We start from the raw sequence: 21,187 nt of genomic DNA, 5'->3' as shown, positions 1-21,187 counted from the left end.
GGCGAGGGTGGCAAGTCTTGCGGCTGGTGGAACTCTTCCTAGGCAGTCAGGTATGCTCCTTTACAATTTTCTATTTCTTGGTAGGCTGCGGGTTAGCAGAAGGGTTTAGTAAGGGTGAGATGAGGCCGCAGCGGGGGGTAGGGGCACTCGGGCATGTTTGCCCGCGGGTGTTCCCCTGGGTTCGTCCGTCCTACAGTCACATCGATGCCAGGGCGGTACGGGAGTGCGGAAGTTTAATGGTTGGGGGAAGGTGCAACGGGTCCAGTCAGCAGCCTGGTTTGTGCGGAAGGGGATGGGGCTCTGCCTGGGACAGTAGGGGGAGAGCGCTGATAGCCAAGCAGGCGCAGAGCAACAGGGGGGCGTTACGCGCCCTTGAGGTGGAGTTTCAAGTGCAATAGATGGGGATGCCGGGTTTTCAATACTGGGTGCAGGCTCAACTCGGGTTTCAGTATTTTCAGGGAAAGGGGGCCGGGGTGCAGTGACCCAGAGACAGGGGCGCTGGGCCGCATGGGGCACAGGCAAAAGCAGGGCTGGGCCCAGCGGAGGGATGGGGGTCCTGTCCTACTTGGGGAAATAGTGGTGGGGCCCTAGCTGAGGTGGGGGGCCTCGTCCTACTTGGGAGGGAGAATGGTGGGTTGTGCCGACCTGAGTTTGGGGGTTCCTTTCTAACGGAAGAATCGTGGGGGGGGGCCAGTGTAGGTATGGTGGTTATTTCCTTTTCTTGCTGTGAACAACGGGCTTTGGAGCTCAGTTGAGTGGGGGTGCCCTACTGAGAACTAAAAAAAAAAAAAAAAGATAATAAATAAACAATAACATAAAATACAAAATGAAAACATATATATATATATATATATAACTATCGGTTTGGGTGCATTTGTAGTAGGGGTGTTCCTTTCTTAACGGTGGATATCGGGGGTTAGGCCCATCGGATGTATGGGTGTCCCTGCTTAACGGTGGAATAATGTTGGTTGGGCCCATCAGAGGTATTGGGGGGGTCCTTTGGGAATGGTGGATATCAGTGGGTTGGGCCCATCGGAGGTACAGGGCCCCTTCCTATATGAACTGAGGTTGGTCGGGCCCATTGGAGGTATGGGTGGCCCTTTCTAATGGTGGAGAAATGTCGGTCGGTCCCATCAGAGGTAAGGACGGCCCCTTCATAACGGTAGAGAAATGTTGGGCGGGCCCATCGGGGTATGGGTGGCCCTTCCTAACGGTGGAGACAGGTTGGTCTGGCTCATCAGAGGTATGGGGGGCCTTTTCCTAATGGTGGAGAACTGTTGGTTATGCCCATCGGAGGTATGGGTGGCTCTTCCTAACGGTGAAGTGATGTTTGGTCGGTCCCATCAGTGGTATGGGCGGCCCCTTCCTGACGATGGAGAAAGGTTGGTTGGGCCCATCAGAGGTATGGGTGGCCCTGCCTAAACTGTTAACTTATGGTAATGGAGCCCATCGGTGGTACGGTGCCCCTTTATGATGGTGGAAACTTTCGGTTGGGCCCAGGTGGGGTGTGGTTTCCCTTCCTGACGTGACGGTGATGACAGAAGGGTAGCAAGTGAGTATCTGGTAAGTATGGAAGTAGAGAATTATATATTCACGGTGGTGACTTCGGGCTACTGAGTACGTATCTGGTGAGTACGCAAGCAGTTAAGTATACAATCACGGTGGTAACATCAGGGTAGCAGGTAAGTATCCGGTAAGTAGTTAATTAGGCAATTGTGGGTTTATAGGCCTGCATAGACTGTAGCTGGGACACAAGCTTATTGTATTACCTGCATTAAACTTGTTGGTACGTGAAGGGGGATTTAACAATTGGTGATAGTTTGCGCATTGGGGGGTGATCGGGCAGGTTGGTGATGGGCTATAGGCGTTTACAGGCATGTGACCAGCCAGACAGGCTGTGGGGCTTCCTTCCCAGGCCGGGGGAGTAGGGTTTCCATCTGCATTCGGAGTACGTCGGTGGGAGGTATGAGGTATGGCAATGGGAGTGTGCTGGCCATTAAGGGAGGTAGGATTGTGTAGGGGTGCTGTGAGGCGCTTCCAAGGGGTCATTGTAAGGGGAGTTTAGGCTTCCACGTCATGTGGGGTTTTGGGGATCAGCGGTCCTTGGTAGGGTGTTGCCACCTCCCGGGGGCAGAACGTCATCCTAAAAGCAGTAAGGCTTGGGACTTGGGCTTCATCCTAAGGGGGTCTTGCAGTAATTCCTGTCATTGGTGAATCGGGCAGGGATGGTACAGTGGGTCCCGGGGGGAGGGTTGCTGGTTAGGTACTGGGTTTAGTGAGTTGGGTATGTTTTCTTTAAATCACAGTGCTGCTGTCGCTTCATTGCAATTTATAGGACAAGCACTATAGGTGTCTCCCCCCCCCCCCCCACACGTGCAAGCGCCGGGACACGGAGAGCCCTGTGTAGTGGTAGCTGCGGAGGACTGGGTTTGGGCCATTGGTTTTGTTTTTTCGGGTTATGGCGGCAAGGAAGTTTCGTGGTGCACAATGGCTTTCCCTGGGTTTGCGGCAGGGGCTGGTGGGAGAGGCGAGCAGGTTAGCCTTTCCAATAGGTTTGGGGGGTTAGGTACTAGAGGGGTAATAATGGGCTTGAGTGGCTGGCCCGAATGCGGGGGGCCGTGGTGTCGATATTGGGAATGTCCACTATGTTCTTATTTCTCTGCAGTTTGGTTGGAAGGTTATGGGCGTCAGGTTATTTATTCATAATTACATTTTCTCACTGTTGCGTCAGTGGGTAAGCGGCCAGGTGTAGGTCGGGTTCAGATCCGGTTCAGCTCATTTTCAGGGGTAACCGAGTTGGTTCTAGGGGTATATGTGTGTATATATACATCTCTATAGATCATATTTTGTTTTGTTGTTCCTTTTTCCTCTTTCTTTCTCACATCATGTCGCGCGATTTCAGGTGCGGGTAGGCTGCCGGGGTTTTCTTTTTTATTTTGTTGGCCCTTGAATGGGTTTCAGGGGACAAGTGATGTAGACAGTTAGTATTGGGGGACACAATTTAGGCATGGCTATACGATAGGCCAGCTCTCGTTAAGTATGAGTGCCGGGTGGGCTGGGGGAGCGCAGCATGCCTGGAGGGCGTAGAATGGGCACGACTAGATGGGGCCCGCCGTGTACTGCCAGTCAAGGGTTTGTGGTTACCATGTGGGCTTGATGTCCATGTGGGAGGTGACGAGGGTTCTGAAGGTGGAGTTGGGCACACACGCAGGGCTTTCCTGGAAGAGGCTGTGTGGGGGCCCCGCAGCATCACTCGTTTAATTGTAGATTGGACTGCCCGGTAGAGGGGATGGAGATAGTTAACTACAAAGGGTAATGGGGATGTCGGCCGAGGTGGGGTCAGGAATGGTGGCTGGTCAGCGGGTGGTTAGAGCTGTACCTGGATACTGGAAGGTGCTTCTGGGGTTCGGGAAGTGACCTTTATTCCGGGGGGAGGAATATGGGGGCCCGGGGGTTTTGCAGGTGGCAGCTAGAGAGCGTGGGGGTTGGTGGGGCTCCCAAGGGTAAGGTGTTCCCCTTGGGCGCTGTGGCGGGTGTTGGTCTTGGCTGGTGAATGAAGAAACCTCGGATAAGGAGAGTAGGGACCCATTGGTGGTATGGGTCCCGATGGTGGTATTCCAGCTAACAGTGGTTTTAGCTGGAATTTGGTTAACGGGTGCACTGCGGTCAGTTGGTTGTCTCTGAGCCAGTATGTCGGCTAGAGGCCTATTATCAGATATAAAAGGTTCCGCAGTGCATTATTATTATTATTATTATTATTATTATTAAATAGATGGTATGTGTAGTGCCCGCCAAGACCAACGCGAATATCAGATGTTTATGGTTATGTTCATTTAAATTTATTAATAAAGGGGCTGCTACGGCCAATTTTACCCCAACTTGGTGTGGTCTCTATTAATTGGGAATGGTAATGGGGCCTGTAGCAAGTTTTGTCCGGTAGCATGGAGGGACAGTACATCTGTTATACAATAGTCAAGGATTTTGCAACCCCTCCCCCCTCTTTCCAGCTTTCTTTGGCACAGTAAGGTGCTTACCCATACAAGAGCCTTTATAATAATATATCATTAGAGTAATGCAGGTGCTTCCCATCTTCAAAAACCTAGGTACAGTTACAAAATCTTCTGCAGTTATACAGGTTGAGTTGTGAAAGTACTGTGCTATTTATATTAGGAGCTGCGTTTACCAAGCTGATTACTTACTTGTACTGTACAACCAGATCTTGCATGTTCCCGAGTTCTCCATCCATTCCGTCCTCAATGTTGACCAGGCTGTCCAGCTGCCTCCTCAGGTTGGAAATGTAAGCCTCGCACAGGGGGCCGATGTTGCTGGCCTTGATAGACTTTTGGTTCTGCAGAAGATCCCATTTTGTCTCCAGAACTTTGTTTTGCTGTTCCAGGAATCTCACCTTTTAAAAACAGCAAGCAGGAAGGAAAATGTAAAGACGGTCTAGACAGTGCAGAAGTTTAACACATCACCTGCTACAGATAGGAATAGAAGTATGGTCCTCAGCTGCAGCAAGAATGAGAGCATAACGCATGCAATTCAAATTCATTTTCATGTGTATTAGGCTAGGTTCACATTGCTGCGATGCGGGAACGCTGCGAATCCACTGCGGGTTCCCGCATTGCATGTCTCACACTGCCCTATGCGAACTGCTGGGAGTGTCAGTGAAAAGTTAATGACACCTCCAAATCAGTTCGCATATCACAGTGCGATCTGCAAACTCGGACAGGAATCGGATCGCATGGTGTGAACACTCATGCGATCCGATTCTGCTGCGGACCAAAAAAAGGGTCCTGTATGAATTTGGGTCGGATGCAATGCGAATTCAGCCATACTATCTGTATCGCATGTGATTTGCACTGCAGTGCGGTGCGAATCACATCCGATCATGGACATCGCAGCAGTGTGAACCTAGCCTAAAGGATGAGCCGAACACCCTCGGTTTGGTTCGCACCAGAACCTGCAAACAGACCTAAACTTTGCGTGAACTTTATAACCCTATTAAAGTCTATGGGACGCAAACGTTCAAAATCTAAAGTGCTAATTTTAAAGGCTAATATGCAAGTTACTGTCCTAAACAGTGTTTGGGGACCTGGGTCCTGCCCCAGGGGACATGTACCAATGCAAATAAAAGTTTTAAAAATGGCCGTTTTTTCAGGAGCAGTGATTTTAATAATGATTAAAGTGAAACAATAAAAGTGTAATATTCCTTTAATTTTCGTACCTGGGGGGTGTCTATAGTATAAACAAAAAACAAACAAAAATATCACGCTTGGGGTAAAACCTAAAAGCTGCAACTAAAAACCATCAAATATCAATTATGGATCAAATAAAAAAAATTACGTATAAAGTTGCGCTGAGTATACGTGAAATCTATAGTGTAAAAAATAATGAAATCCAATATAGATTATATATAAAACATGAATCAAAAAAAAAATACACCATGTAAGAAATTCAATCAAAAAGTCCTTATATAAAAAATCCTAGTTATGACGTGAGTCCCCAAATTATAGAGAACAGGGAAATTAGTCCTTCTCAAAAGTTTGATGAGATCTTCCTGGTTTTGCCAGTATCACTTCCAGACCGGAAAAAAGTTGGACTCTTACCACAATGGATGGACTCCAGATTAACGGAGTCGTTAGCGCTGGCAGACAAACCCTCTGCAGGGATCACAGATGCATACTCCACTCTCACACGCCGCTGAGGGCATGAGCACGTACGGATCTTCTGAAGGTTACCGACGCGGGCCGGAAGATTCCGGGAACAGCCGATTGTCCTGCTTTCCTCTCAGACGACGCGGAGCAGATGGGCAGAGTAGCTGTCCAATCACTGTTAGTTTCCGGAGTTTTGCAGAGCTCTCCGATAGGTTATCCTATACGAAGGTTCTTTAATGAACAAACCTGGTGATCCTGCCACAAGGGTTCTTGTTCAAGTACTTTTTTTTATGGTTTTTGCGTCTCCTGCGTTGTCACCCTATCACATGTACTTAGGGTGACAACGCAGGAGACACAAAAACCATAAAAAGAAGTACTTGAACAAGAACCCTAAAAAAAAAAAAAAAAAAAAAAAAAAAAAAATCTATCTGTCTATCTGTCTATCTATCTGTCTATCTATCTATGTATTTATCTCTCCCTCTCTCTCTCTATGTATCTATCTCTCTATCTATGTATTTATCTCTCCCTCTCTCTCTCTATGTATCTATCTCTCTATCTATGTATTTATCTCTCCCTCTCTCTCTCTTTGTATCTATCTCTCTATCTATGTATTTATCTCTCCCTCTCTCTCTCTATGTATTTATCTCTCCCTCTCTCTATCTATGGGCCGGTTCACACTGCGAGCCGCGGCGAGGCGTCTCCGACTTCCTCGCTGCGACTTGCAGGGGGGGTCAGCGGCGACTTGCAGAGGACTTCTGCATAGAAGTCAATGCAAGTCGCCCCCGAAGTCGCCCCGAAGTAGTACAGGAACCTTTTTTCTGAGTCGGAGCGACTCGAGTCGCTCCTCTCAGAACGGTTCCATTGTACTCAATGGGGACGACTTGCGGGAGCGAGGCGAGGCGAGCCGTGTCGCCTCGCCTCGCGCCGCAGTGTGAACCGGCCCTAAGTATTTATCTCTCTATCTCTCTATTTATCTCTCTATCTCTCTATCTCTCTATTTATCTCTCTATCTCTCTATCTATGTATTTATCTCTCTCTCTCTATTTATCTCTCTATCTCTCTATTTATCTCTCTATCTCTCTATTTATCTCTCTATCTCTCTATCTCTCTATTTATCTCTATATCTCTCTATCTCTCTATTTATCTCTCTATCTCTCTATTTATCTCTCTATCTCTCTATTTATCTCTCTCTCTATTTATCTCTCTGTCTCTCTATCTCTCTATCTATGTATTTATCGCTCTATCTCTCTATTTATCTCTCTGTCTCTCTATCTCTCTATTTATCTCTCTGTCTCTCTATCTCTCTATTTATCTCTCTGTCTCTCTATCTATGTATCTGTCTCTCTATCTCTCTATTTATCTCTCTATCTCTCTATCTATGTATTTATCTCTCTATCTCTCTATTTATCTCTCTATCGCTCTATTTATCTCTCTATCTCTCTATTTATCTCTCTATCTCTCTGTCTCTCTATCTCTCTATTTATCTCTCTATCTCTCTATCTCTCTATTTATCTCTCTATTTATCTCTCTATCTCTCTATTTATCTCTCTATCTCTCTATTTATCTCTCTATCTCTCTATCTCTCTATTTATCTCTCTATCTCTCTATTTATCTCTCTATCTCTCTATTTATCTCTCTATCTCTCTATCTCTCTGTCTCTCTATCTCTCTATCTATGTATCTGTCTCTCTATCTCTCTATCTATGTATCTGTCTCTCTATCTCTCTATCTATGTATCTGTCTCTCTATCTCTCTATCTATGTACCTGTCTCTCTATCTCTCTATCTATGTGTCTGTCTCTCTATCTCTCTATCTATGTGTCTGTCTCTCTATCTCTCTATCTATGTGTCTGTCTCTCTATCTCTCTATCTATGTGTCTGTCTCTCTATCTCTCTATCTATGTGTCTGTCTCTCTATCTCTCTATCTATGTGTCCGTCCGTCCGTCCGTCCGTCCGTCCGTCCGTCTCTCCCTCTCTCTATCTATGTATTTATCTCTCTATCTCTCTATCTATGTATTTATCTCTCTATCTCTCTATTTATCTCTCTATCTCTCTATCTCTCTATTTATCTCTCTATCTCTCTATCTATGTATTTATCTCTCTATTTATCTCTCTATCTCTCTATTTATCTCTCTATCTCTCTATTTATCTCTCTATCTCTCTATTTATCTCTCTATCTCTCTATCTCTCTATTTATCTCTCTATCTCTCTATTTATCTCTCTATCTCTCTATTTATCTCTCTATCTCTCTATCTCTCTATTTATCTCTCTATCTCTCTATTTATCTTTCTGTCTCTCTATCTCTCTATCTATGTATTTATCTCTCTATCTCTCTATTTATCTCTCTGTCTCTCTATCTCTCTATTTATCTCTCTGTCTCTCTATCTCTCTATTTATCTCTCTGTCTCTCTATCTCTCTATTTATCTCTCTGTCTCTCTATCTCTCTATCTATGTATCTGTCTCTCTATCTCTCTATCTATGTATCTGTCTCTCTATCTATGTATTTAGCTCTCTATCTCTCTATCTATGTATTTAGCTCTCTATCTCTCTATTTATCTCTCTATCTCTCTATTTATCTCTCTATCTCTCTATTTATCTCTCTATCTCTCTATTTATCTCTCTATCTCTCTATTTATCTCTCTATCTCTCTATCTCTCTATTTATCTCTCTATCTCTCTATTTATCTCTCTATCTCTCTATCTCTCTATTTATCTCTCTATCTCTCTATTTATCTCTCTATCTCTCTATTTATCTCTCTATCTCTCTGTCTCTCTATTTATCTCTCTATCTCTCTATTTATCTCTCTATCTCTCTATTTATCTCTCTATCTCTCTATCTCTCTGTCTCTCTATCTCTCTATCTATGTATCTGTCTCTCTATCTCTCTATCTATGTACCTGTCTCTCTATCTCTCTATCTATGTACCTGTCTCTCTATCTCTCTATCTATGTGTCTGTCTCTCTATCTCTCTATCTATGTGTCTGTCTCTCTATCTCTCTATCTATGTGTCTGTCTCTCTATCTCTCTATCTATGTGTCTGTCTCTCTATCTCTCTATCTATGTGTCTGTCTCTCTATCTCTCTATCTATGTGTCTGTCTCTCTATCTATGTGTCCGTCCGTCCGTCCGTCCGTCCGTCCTGCCTGTCTGTCCCACCCAATACCTATCTATCTATCCCACCCAACATCTATCTACCTATCTATCTATCCCACCCAATATCTATCTGTAGGCCCTATTGCGGGGGGGGGGGGGGTTGGTTGGGGTTTTGTTTGCGCACCCCCCCCCCAAAAAAAAAGTAGAGCACCAGCCGCCACTGGTTGATGGTCACTTCATGGATTCCAGGTCCAGCTACTTGGCCACTGCCATGGCCACCACCGAATCCAGCTCCACCACCGAATCAGGCTCCACCGCCAAACCCAGATCCACCGGCCAAATGTCATAAAGAGAACCACCACCAGCGCTAGACCTGGCACTGGACATACCATTGGAAATGCTCTTTCTCACGGAGCCCACATTAGACAAGCTAGAGCTGCTCCAATTCCCTGGTCTTCTGAAGCCTGAATCTTTAGAGACAGAGGCGGCTCTATAATTAGGCAAATTAGGCGGTCGCCTAAGGCCCAGCCCTCACAGGGGCTTTGCCTAATTTGCCTATTGCAGTGTTTTACAGTGGTGGTTTCCCAGTCTGTTATGCTGCAAATCCACCAGCTCTGCGCCGATCTACCCGTCAATCACAGACAGCTGACGGGTAGATCGAGTATCAGCCGTCATGCAGAGTAGCTCAGGAAGAGGCTGTAATAAGTCCTTACTGTCCTCTCTTATGTCACGCTGCTCCCCTCTTCTCATCCATGCCAGGTGTACTGTCCTCTCTCCTGTCACACTGCTCCCTGGCGGTCCCTCCCCTCCCCTCCTCTCGTCCATCCTAGGTGATGTCACAAGCATACAACAAGAGGAGGGGAGGGGGCGCCGGGGAGCAGTGTGACATGAGAGAGGACAGTACACCTGGGATGGACGTGAGGAGGGGAAGAGCCACCAGGGAGCAGCATGACACGAGAGAGGACAGTAAGGACTTATCACAGGCGCTTCCCACACTACACTTCATTTAAAGCAAACCGAAAATAAAGTGTACCCTGCTGTGCCCAGTACCCTGATGTGCCCCGTACCCTGTGACCAGTACCCCGATGTGTCCCATACCCTGTGCCCAGTACCCTGATGTGTCCTGTACACTGGGCCCAGTACCCTGATGTGCCCTGTACCCTGTGCCCAGTACCCTGATGTTCCTCATACCCTGTGCCCAGTACCCTGATGTGCCCTGTACCCTGTGCCCAGTACCCCGATGTGCTCTGCTGTTCCACATACCCTTTTCCCGTGCCCTGCTGTGCCCCATACTTTGTGCCCTGCTGTGCCCCATCCCCTGTTCCCTTGTCCTGATGTTTCCCATACCCTGTGCTCTGCTTTGCCCCATACCCTGTTCTCTGCTGTGCCCAGTGACTCATACCCTGTGCCCATACGCTGATGTGCCCTGCTGTGACCCATACCCTGATGTGACTAATACCCTGCACCCTGCTGTGCCCATACACTGCTGTGCCCCATACCCTGTGCCTGAACCCCGATGTGCCCTACTGTTCCCCATACCCTGCGCCCTGCTGTGCCCCATACCCTGCTGTGTCCCGTACCCTGTGCCTGTGTCCCGATGTTCCCCATGCACTTTGCCCTGTATCCTGCTGTGCCCTGTACCCTGCTGTGCCCTGTACCATGCACCCTACTGTGCCCTGTACCCTGCTGTGCCCTGTACCATGCTGTGCCCTGTACCCTGCTGTGTGCCCTGTACCACACTGTGCACCCCATGCCCTGCTGTGTGCCTTTTGATAAGCCTTGCTGTATACACCATGTTATGCTGCTTGCCCCATGGTGTGCCCCATGCCCAGCCGTGAGCTCCTTAAAGTGCCCCATGTTCTGCTGTGAGCCCCATTATTATTTTATTATTATACAGGATTTATATAGCGCCAACGGTTTGCGCAGCGCTTTACAACATGAGGGCAGACAGTACACGTACAATACATATCAATACAGGAGGGACTAGAGGGCCCTGCTCGTTAGAGCTTACAATGTAGAAGGCAGGGTCAAGTTGAAACAAAAGGTAATAACTGTGGGGGATGAGCTAATTGAGAAAATGAAAATACAGTTGTTAGGTTTGGGTAGGGTAGGCTTCTCTGAAGAGAAGGGTTTTAAGAGATAGGCGGACAGATTGGGATAGGGCATTTCATGATGTACCTCATGTTTTGCTGTGGCCCCCGTGATGTGTCCCATGTCCTGCTGTGAGACCAATGATGTGCCCCATGTTCTGTATGCCCCACGATGTTCTCAAGGTTCTGCTGTGTGCCCCATGATGTGCCCCACATTATGCTGTGTGCCTCATTATGTGCCCCATGATGTGCCCCATGTTCTGCTGTGTGCCCCATGATGTGCCCAATGTTCTGCTAGGTGTCCCATGATGTGCCCCATGTTCTGATGTGTGCCCCATAATGTGCCCTGCCCCCCTCCCCCGTATAGTCTCCTGACCCCCTGTGGTCTGCCCTGCTGTCTGATTATCTCAAGTTAAACCCAGAACTGAGCATCTGTGCGGAAAAAGGCACAATGTTTACATAAAATAGGTAAGTTCCAAGATTTGTTTCTATTATTTAAAGTGATTGTAAACCCTCATGTTTTTTCACCTTAATGCATAATGTAGTCTGCTTTGTCTGATTTCTGCCCCAAGATCTCTTCTGACCCTGGTGCTGCCCTTGGGGACTTCCTCTTGAACCTGACGATTGAGGCCTAGAGACTGATGCCCCTGGCACAGGAGAGGCAGCACGATTAAAGGAGAAATATTTTAACTTCTTCTTTACTCATGAAAGAGAGTATTTCCCATTAGACATCCTTTGGATGTATTTATCCAGATCGTCTCTAAATAGCTGTTCACCATGAAAGGGAAAACTGGCTAAAGCCGCGTACACACGTAGCGGTATGTCCGACGTACTTAGTCTGGCGGACTTCCCGCCAGACTGTCCGTAGGACTTTCCGAACGGGCTACTTGCCCACACACGGCACTTTTTGAGCGGACTAATATGGCGTACTAAGCCCGCCGTACTATCCGCCCTACTTTTGAAATGAACAGACTCGCCCACACACGCAGAGGAAAGTCCGCTCATTTCGAGCGCGTCTCCAGGTAGGCGGGGCCCGCGAAGGAGACGTCCCTGGCCCCGCCACCTGGTATGGACTTAAAGGGGAACCCCAACACCGAAAAAAATCGTCGTGGGGGTCCCCCCAAGTCCACAACAGACCCTTGTCCGAGCACGCTACCGGGCCGGCCAGGAAAGGGGGGCCAGCGAGCGCCCCCCCCCCCCTCCTGAGCCGTACCAGGCCACGTGCCCTCAACATGGGGGGTGCCTTGGGGAAGGGGGGCCACGTGGCCCCCCCACCCCAAAGCACCTTGTCCCCATGTTGATGAGGATAAGGGCCTCTTCCCGACAACCCTGGCCGTTGGTTGTCGGGGTCTGCGAGCGGGGGGCTTATCGGAATCCGGGAGCCCCCTTTAATAAGGGGCCCCCGGATACCGGCCCCCCACCCTATGTGAATGAGTATGGGGTACAATGTACCCCTACCCATTCACCTGTAAAATAAAAGTACAAAAAAAACACAACACACGAGATAAAATACTTTATTGCACAGCTCCGGGGGTCTTCCGTCTGCGGGGGTCTTCTCGCCGGACTCCTCCACTATCTTCTTGTAGCTCTTTTGCTAGCGGAGGAGTCCGGCTTTCTTCCTCGCCGCCGGCCTCTTCTTCCGATTTCGGGGGTCTTGTCCCCCTCTTCGGTTCTTCTGTCGCTGCCGCCGCCTTCCGTTCTTCTTCTTCTTCTTCTTCTTCTCCAGGAGATGTTGACACCGCCCTTTGTCCCTATATAAGTGGCAGCGCAGCGCGTCCCTGGCGTCCCTGGCACTGTGGCCGGAGAGATCGTCGAGTCAACATCTCCTGGAGAAGAAGAAGAAGAAGAAGAATGGAAGGCGGCGGCGGTGACAGAAGACCGGGCCACCGCCTGTAAAAGAGCTATAAGAAGGCGCGGTGGCACGGCAGAAGAACCGAAGAGGGGGACAAGGCCCCCGAAGTCAGAAGAAGAGGCCGGCGGCGAGGAAGAAAGCCGGACTCCTCCGCTAGCAAAAGAGCTACAAGAAGATAGCGGAGGAGTCCGGCGAGAAGACCCCCGAAGACGGAAGACCCCCGGAGCTGTGCAATAAAGTATTTTATCTCGTGTGTTGTGTTTTTTTTGTACTTTTATTTTACAGGTGAATGGGTAGGGGTACATTGTACACCATACTCATTCACATAGGGTGGGGGGCCGGTATCCTGGGGCCCCCTTATTAAAGGGGGCTCCCGGATTCCGATAAGCCCCCCGCCCGCAGACCCCGAAACCAACGGCCAGGGTTGTCGGGAAGAGGCCTTTGTCCTCATCGCGCGGCCCCCCCCTTCCCCAAGGCACCCCCCATGTTGAGGGCACGCGGCCTGGTACGGCTCAGGAGGGGGGGCGCTCGCTCACCCCCCCTTTCCTGGCCAGCCGGGTAGCGTGCTCGGACAAGGGTCTGTTGTGGACTTGGGGGGGACCCCCACGCTGATTTTTTTCGGCGTTGGGGTTCCCCTTTAAGTCCATACCAGGCGGCGTGGCCAGCGACGTCTCCTTCGCGGGCCCCGCCTACCTGGAGACCCGCTCAAAATGAGCGGACTTTTCTCCGGGCGGGAAAAGTCTGCTCATTTCAAAAGTACGGCGGACTGGCATACACACGGCCGGATTGTCCGCCGAAATGCGAGTCCGGCGGGAAGATTGGAGTGCAACACGGCATTCTAAGTCCGCCGTACTTTCGGGCCAAAAAAGTATGCCGGAGGCTACACACGGGGGGATTTTTTGGCGGACTTGAGTTTGCCGGACTTTTCCACCGGATTGTTTGATCGTGTGTACACGGCATAAGAGCTTTTTACACGGTGCTTCGGCTGACCAATTTTTCAGCCAAAGAACTCTGCAAGAATGCACTAGTCCAAGCATAAGCCATGAGGCTTAAATGACAGTCTTTCATAGCATCTACTGTAAAACATAGTACATCTGGTACACCAGCCCATTGCTGGGTCTGCTGATCAGGCAGAATTTTATGTATCTCCACAAACTGTTCCTTAATGGACTGAAATACACCAATTGCAGCAAAAACCATCTGCGCTACTGAACTTGCTAAAGACATATTGTTTTTAGAAATAAGTTCCAACTTTTTGTCTGTTGGATCCTTTAACATCAGTGCATTATCCACCGGACATGTGAGATTCTTGCTCACTGAGGCAATTGCAGCATCAATTGTTGGAACCCCCCTATTTTCTTTCATCTAAATCCTCTCCCATAGGATAAAGTATGGAGAATTTCTTGGAATGATAATATTGTTTATCCGGATGTTCCCATTCAGAATACATAAGCTTTTTTAACCATGCATTAATAGGAAAAAACATCCCCAGATGGGGGAGGTTCTACTAAACCCAATTAGAGGTGGGTTCCTCAAGAGTCTGTGCTGCAGGCAGCAAAAGAGTTGAGTAAGGGAGTACACGAGCAACCTGTCTTGTGATGCTACTCCTTTCATATTAGGATCCTCAGAAGAGGATAAATAAGTATCTTCCAAAGTATCTTCCAAATATTTGGGAAGATCTACCTGATCCCCAGCCTCCTACACCTCAATAAGAGGGTCCTGAGTAATAGAATGGAATCTGCTATGTTTATCTGTGTTATAGCATCAATCTTCTTTCCACGTTACAAATGGTAGAATAAATGGTAGAAGAAAAAAATACGTTTTACCTGTTACCAAAGGTGTTACCAAAAGCTGAACATCATTCCCAGAGATTACAAAATGATATATCCAGATGCCCAAGTCAGAATCTTACGAGTATGCATTTTGTCTGTATGGACAGGTTTTCTGGATGTCCAGTGGCAAATGCCACTGCAAAGGCCACAGTAATAAGTGTTATCAGAAGTAGTTTGTAAGTACAGAGTGCAGAATCTACAGGGAGTAACAGAGGAAATCATTTTTATAAGAGAGTCCTTACTGGAAGTTTTGAGGTTTTATCTTTACACCCCCCTACTGTCTACAATGTAGCAGAAAAAGTAGAGTAAGAAACGAGAAAACTTTTTCTTGAATGGTTTCTTATATTTTATCAAGCCCCCAAAGGGGTATTGGACTCTTTCTCTATGGGATTTTTGTTTGGGAGTGTGTTGCTCACTTGCTTATATTTTGTCTCAGCAGCTTTTTTTTTTTGTTTCAAGAATTTTTATTGGGTTTTTCAAGTATTAACAAAGAACAATATAGAGTGATAATATCTGACAGCATATCAATCTTCCAGCATAGTAGCTAGCCATAGATGTGAAAACAGCAGAAAGGGGTAATCCCCAGTCCAGTGAAAGAATCCAATCATAAAAATTAACAAAAGTAAAAAAAAATGATTGACATGCCAAGAATATCGATAACTGGTAATTCAGAACTGTGGCGGAGAACAGTCCAATAGCTCAAATACGTGACTGCAGGTGTGAATAAAGAAAGAGGGAGGTTGGGAACTGGGGGGGGGGTCTTTTGTCAGCTCCGTTCCCCAGGTCTCCCTGGGTGGGAGATGTTTTTATATTCGGGGGTAGAAAGGAAGTGATACCAGCATACCCAAGTAGCGGTGAATGTAGCGGGACAATCATGTGCTTGATGAATGAGATCTTCCATTTCCGCCGTTTTGCTAATTCTATTTAACCAGTTGCTAATATTTGGAGCTTCGGCTTTACGCCAATTGGCCGGGGTACATAACTTGGCTGCGTTCACCATGTGCATGACGAGCGAGCTAAAGAACATCTTTTTGGGGATCGAGGGTAGGTTTAACAGGAATTGTGATGGTGTGAAAGCCAGATCATGAGTGGTGACTCGTTTAATAAGTCTATGTACCTCCCTCCAAAACGGCTGCAGTTTGGGGCATGACCACCATATGTGCAGGTAGGAGCCTACGCCATCTGTACATCTCCAGCAATAGGGGGACAGATGAGGAAACAAGTGCTGTAATTTGAGAGGCGTTCGATACCATCGCGAGGTTATCTTGTAAGCATTTTCTTGCGTATTAGTGTTAAGGGAATCTGTTAGCGTATATATGGTTTCCCAGTCCCCCTTGGTCAATTTCAGCGAGAGGTCTTGATCCCACCGATTCTTAATCCAGTCGTTCGAGGTTGTTGGAGACTGAAAAAGGAGTGCATATGTGGCCGACACGAGATGTCGTTTTGGTTCCATAAGGGAACATAGTTCCTCGAACGGGGTAAGACGGCGTGACCAAAGCGTTTGCGTTTGGGGAGCTAAAAGGAAGTGTCTCAATTGGACATACGTCCAAAAGGGAAAAAAGTTTGTCCTGGACATTGTTACCATTGCCTCATATGGGCGTAGACGAGATCCTTCGTAAAATTGTCGCGCTTGCACAGTGTCATGGGGCCAGGAATCCGATAGGAATTCTTTACTCATGCCCGGGGGAAAAGGCCGGATTCATTCTCAGCGGGGTTAGAGGGCCGGGGGTTGGAGGATACGTCATGTTTGATGCAACATTCTCGAAACGCAGAAAGAGTGGGCTGTATTAGGGGATGGGCTTGCAAGACCTGCAGAATGTGAGTTTGTGCTAACCAGGGGGTTTGGGCTAGGGGGAATGCTACTATCGAGTTTTCCAATTGTATCCAGTCTTTAGTTCCTCATTGAGTGTGAGGTGGCGTCCTCCATATTGCGCCTTTGGGCACGGAACATCTCCGGTATATTATAAGAAGCGCGGTTGTCGGGGGCCTCTTGGGGATCGGGAACGGGATCCCGAGGTGCCTCTGGATGAAGTCCCCATTGGTACACCTCGCTCACTGGAAAGCTAAAGTTAAGGGCCTAAGTCTGACGGAGCTGAGGACTTAAGCAGCCATCTTCCTCAGCAGGCAAACCAAGCCCCGTCAATAAACTTTTAACTCCTTTATTTTTTTTATGATTTTTACAAAAATCCATAACACCATTCAAGAGGCACCCCAAGCCAAATACATAATATTATAATCTCATTACATTGTTGTGTATAAATTCAATTAAGTAACCATCATTACGTTATTCTACATCCTTCATATTTCATATTTATTTCCTTAAAAAAGCACAAACGGAAAAACCAAAAGAAGAAAAACAGAAAGAAACGCAAAAAAAAAAGTGGGAGCCAAAGAAAGACGTAAAAAGGCCCACCAGTACCTCAACTCCTCTCATCTGTGATTCTCTAGCCTTTCTTGTAACCTCTCTAACCTTTTATGACCCATCCCAACCCCACACCTCCCCCACAGTCTCCCTTGTAGTAAAGTGCAAAGCGCTGCATCGATACACCATGTCTATTTACTACCAGTGTGTTATATGTTCTTATTCCTTTCTTATTTCTCTCATATTTTCCATTTCTAGTCATCCTATTTACTCCCCCCTATTTTCCCCAGTCATATCATCTAGGGATGAGCTTCGTGTTAGAGTCGAACATACGTTCGACTCGAACATCGGCTGTTCGCCCGTTTGGCGAATTCTGAACGTTATGGGCCGTTCGCACCAAATTCGTGTGACGCTTACGGCCCACAATGCACTGCGTCATCGCAGTGCATTGCTGGCTCATGATTGGCCAAGCATGCACTGTGACCCCGCATGCTTGGCCAATCACAGCGCCAGCAGCGAGGAGAGCCATGATTGGCAACAGGCAGGATGGCTGTGGCCAATCATAGCTCAGGCTGTGTAGTACACGCCCCACACCATATAAGGCCGCCAGCGCGGCGGCCTTGTGTAGTGTGTTGGCGTCTGAAGCAGTTAGTGGGTGTTCTGTGTACCTTCAACACAGTATACACCGATCGTTATTGGCCGATTTTCGATCTTGCTCTTTTGTAGTGGTTGTTGTCTGTGTGCCCTGACCGCAGTATACACTGCTATATTCACCTCACCTATATAGCTAGTGATCTATCTTTTAAAATAGAGCTTGCGGTCAGAAGTGTTAGGAGCTTGTGCGTGCTGTCTGCGTGCTCTGTACCCAGTACACACCGCTATATCCACCTACATAGCTCTTCTCTATTTGAGCCCACTTGCCATCTGCAGGAGTTATTGGAAGTTGTGTGTGCCTCCAGCACAGCACAGTATACATCTGTATATACCCCTTTATCTGTGGTGTTCTAAAATAAAGGCATCTGCAGGAGTTAGAGGGTGTTTTGTGCCTCCAGCACAATATACACCTGTATCTACCCTTTATTGCTGTTCTCTAATAGAGCCATCTGCAGGGCTTAGTGGGTGTTGTGTGACTCCATTACAGTATACCCCTTTATCTCTGGTGTTCTATAATAAAGGCATCTGCAGGAGTTAGTGGGTGTTGTGTGCCTCCAGCACAATATACACCTGTATCTACCCTTTATTGCTGTTCTCTAATAGAGCCATCTGCAGGGCTTAGTGGGTGTTGTGTGACTCCATTACAGTATACCCCTTTATCTCTGGTGTTCTATAATAAAGGCATCTGCAGGAGTTAGTGGGTGTTGTGTGCCTCCAGCACAATATACACTACCTAACTGCTGTTTTACCGAACTCCCTTCAGGCCATTACCATGTCTGAAAGGCCAGCAAGGAGAGGCAGACAGGCACGAGCCGATAAAATAGAGCAAGCAGGCTCTGTGTCTAGAGACAGTGCTGGTCATGGATGCGGTGCATTGTCATCAGCACGTGGCCATGGGACACGCTTGTCCTTCTTTTCGGCAGCTGGACATGTTGAACCGCAACATGCCAACGACTTGGTAGAGTGGATGACCAAGCCCTCTTCATCCTCCTCATCCTCTCTCACCCAGTCTCAGGGTACTAGCAAAGCAGCTGCCAACGCATCGTCTTCCCTCGTCTCAATGTCATCATCCGTGACTCCTTCTCTAGACCCACCACGTTCCTTCTGAGGAGTCTCCTGAACTCTATGAGCACAATGTTGGGTACATGCTCCAGGAGGATGCCCAGTGTTTTGTAGGCTCTGATGATGACACTCAGCTAGAGGAAGGCAGTAGCGTGAATACAGAGAGAGGGGATGCTCAAGAAGGACAGCAATCTGGCAGTCATGTTCCACAAGCTGCAGCATATTGCCAGGTTTGCTACAGCGATGAAGAGGGAGGGGATGATGAGGGCACTGACTCCACGTGGGTGCCTGGTAGGAGAGAGGAGGAGGAGGAGGAGGAGGCACATGTCCAACGAGGCAGGATGCCCTCCGGGGGCCAGCTTAGGGGCAGCACACCGACTGAATCACACCGCAGAGCTCCGCCTGTGCAGGGCGCTGCCTCTGCGCGTTATTCTAAAAGTTCTTTGGTGTGGGCCTTTTTTGAGACGAGTGCATCAGATCGCACTGCTGCTATTTGCAACATATGTCTCAAGCGTATCTCGCGTGGCCAAAACATCAGCCGCTTGGGCACCACATGCTTGACCAGACATATGTTGACCTGCCATGCAGCTCGTTGGCAAGCGTACCTCAAAGACCCACACCAAAGAACAAAGCGGACCTCTCCTTGCTCCTCATCAGCTGGCATCTCCAACCCCACTAGACCTTCAGTCCTCTCTGAAACCTGCTCTGAGAGGAATGAAGGTGTAGAATTAGGTGTGTCACAGCCAAGTGCTTCCGGGAACTCTGCTAGCGGTACACCCACGTCCGATTATAGCAGGCAAATGTCCCTGCCCCAGCTGCTGGACCGGCGAAAGAAGTTCACTCCCAGCCATCCACATGCCCAGCGGTTGAATGCTAGCTTGGCTAAATTGCTAGCACTTCAACTGCTGCCTTTTCAGTTGGTAGACTCGGCCCCCTTCCATGAGTTTGTACAATGTGCGGTTCCTCAGTGGCAGGTCCCCAAACGCCACTTTTTCTCACGGAAGGCGATTCCGGCTCTCTACCAGCATGTGGAAGGCAATGTCCTTGCCTCGCTGGACAGGGCGGTCAGCGGTAAGGTGCATATTACCGCTGACTCATGGTCCAGCAGGAATGGACAGGGATGTTCCCTGTCTTTCACGGCCCATTGGGTTACTCTTCTGGCAGCTGGGAAGGATGCAGGACAAGGTGCAGTAGTGTTGGAGGTTGTTCTGCCACCACGCCTCCAAAATGCTACTATTGGTTGTGACACACCTCTCTCCTCCACCCCCTCCTCTTCTTCTTCCTCCATGGCCTCTTCCAGTGCTCTGTCCTCAGAACCAGCGGTGCTCCGTAGGCGTTCCAGGGGCTACGCAAGTACGCAGGCAAAACAATGCCATGCCGTGCTTGCGCTGGTTTGTTTGGGGGACAGGAGCCACACTGGGGCGGATGTTTTGTCAGCTCTGCAGGGGCAGGCCGAGAGGTGGTTGACGCCACGCCAGCTTAAGCCAGGAATGGTGGTTTGCGACAATGGCACCAACCTCCTCTCCGCCTTCCGACAGGGACAACTGACCCATGTGCCCTGTGTAGCTCACGTCCTTAACCTGGTGGTGCAGCGGTTCTTGGGCAGGTACCCTGGCTTACAGGATGTCCTGAAGTAGGCCAGGAAAGTCTGTGTGCATTTCCGCGGATCATTTAATGCCTGTGCTCGACTGGCTGAGCTCCAAAAGGAGTTGAACCTGCCCAAGAACCGCCTTATATGTGACATGCTATCCAGGTGGAACTCAAATTTGACCATGCTGCAGCGGCTGCACACGCAGCAGAGGGCCATCAATGAGTACCTGTGTGACTACAGCACCAGGACAGGGTCAGGGGAGCTCGGTTTTTTCTCACCACGCCAGTGGGGCATGATCAGGGATGCATGCATTGTCTGGTCACCGTTCCAGGAGGCCACAAGGGTGGTGAGCAGTGACAGTGCATGCATCAGTGACACTGTACCTCTTGTCCACCTGTTGGAGCATACGCAGCGTGGAATAATGGACAGGGCACTTGAGGCAGAACAGAGGCAGGAAGAGGAGGACTTCCTTGCCTCTCAAGGCCCCCTTTATCCAGACAGTGTTCCTACTGTCCCACCCATCACACAGGAAGAGGACGAGAAGGAGGAGAAGGAGGAGGAGGATGATTGTGTCAGCATGGAGGTGAAGCCTGGCACTCAGCAGCAGCAGTCTTGTAGGGATGATTTACAGTCCCAAGAAACCAGTGGACTTCTACGTGACTGGGAGGAGTTGGCTGCAGATCATGTTGTCCTTAGTGACCCAGAGGACTCCGGACCAAATGCCTCAACTAACCTACGCATGGCCTCCCTGATCATGCAAAGCCTGCGGAAGGATCCTCGTATTCTTCGGATCAAGGAGAGGGACCATTACTGGCTGGCCACTCTCCTTGATCCACAGTACAAGGGTAAGGTTGCGGACCTTATCTTGCCATCGCAGAGGGAGCAGAGGATGAGACATCTCCGGGAGGCCTTGCAGAAAGGTCTGTGCAACGCGTTCCCAGAGACTGGGAGGTTACAAACTCCTGGTCCTGGACAACATGTTGCTGAGGCTTTGGT

Source organism: Lithobates pipiens, unplaced genomic scaffold (genome assembly GCF_037356315.1).
Source record: "Lithobates pipiens isolate NorthernLeopardFrog02 unplaced genomic scaffold, aLitPip1_a1.2 Scaffold_16, whole genome shotgun sequence".
Taxonomy (NCBI): domain Eukaryota; kingdom Metazoa; phylum Chordata; class Amphibia; order Anura; family Ranidae; genus Lithobates; species Lithobates pipiens.
The sequence above is the reverse complement of the archived record's forward strand: the minus strand, read 5'-3'. Positions refer to the sequence as shown.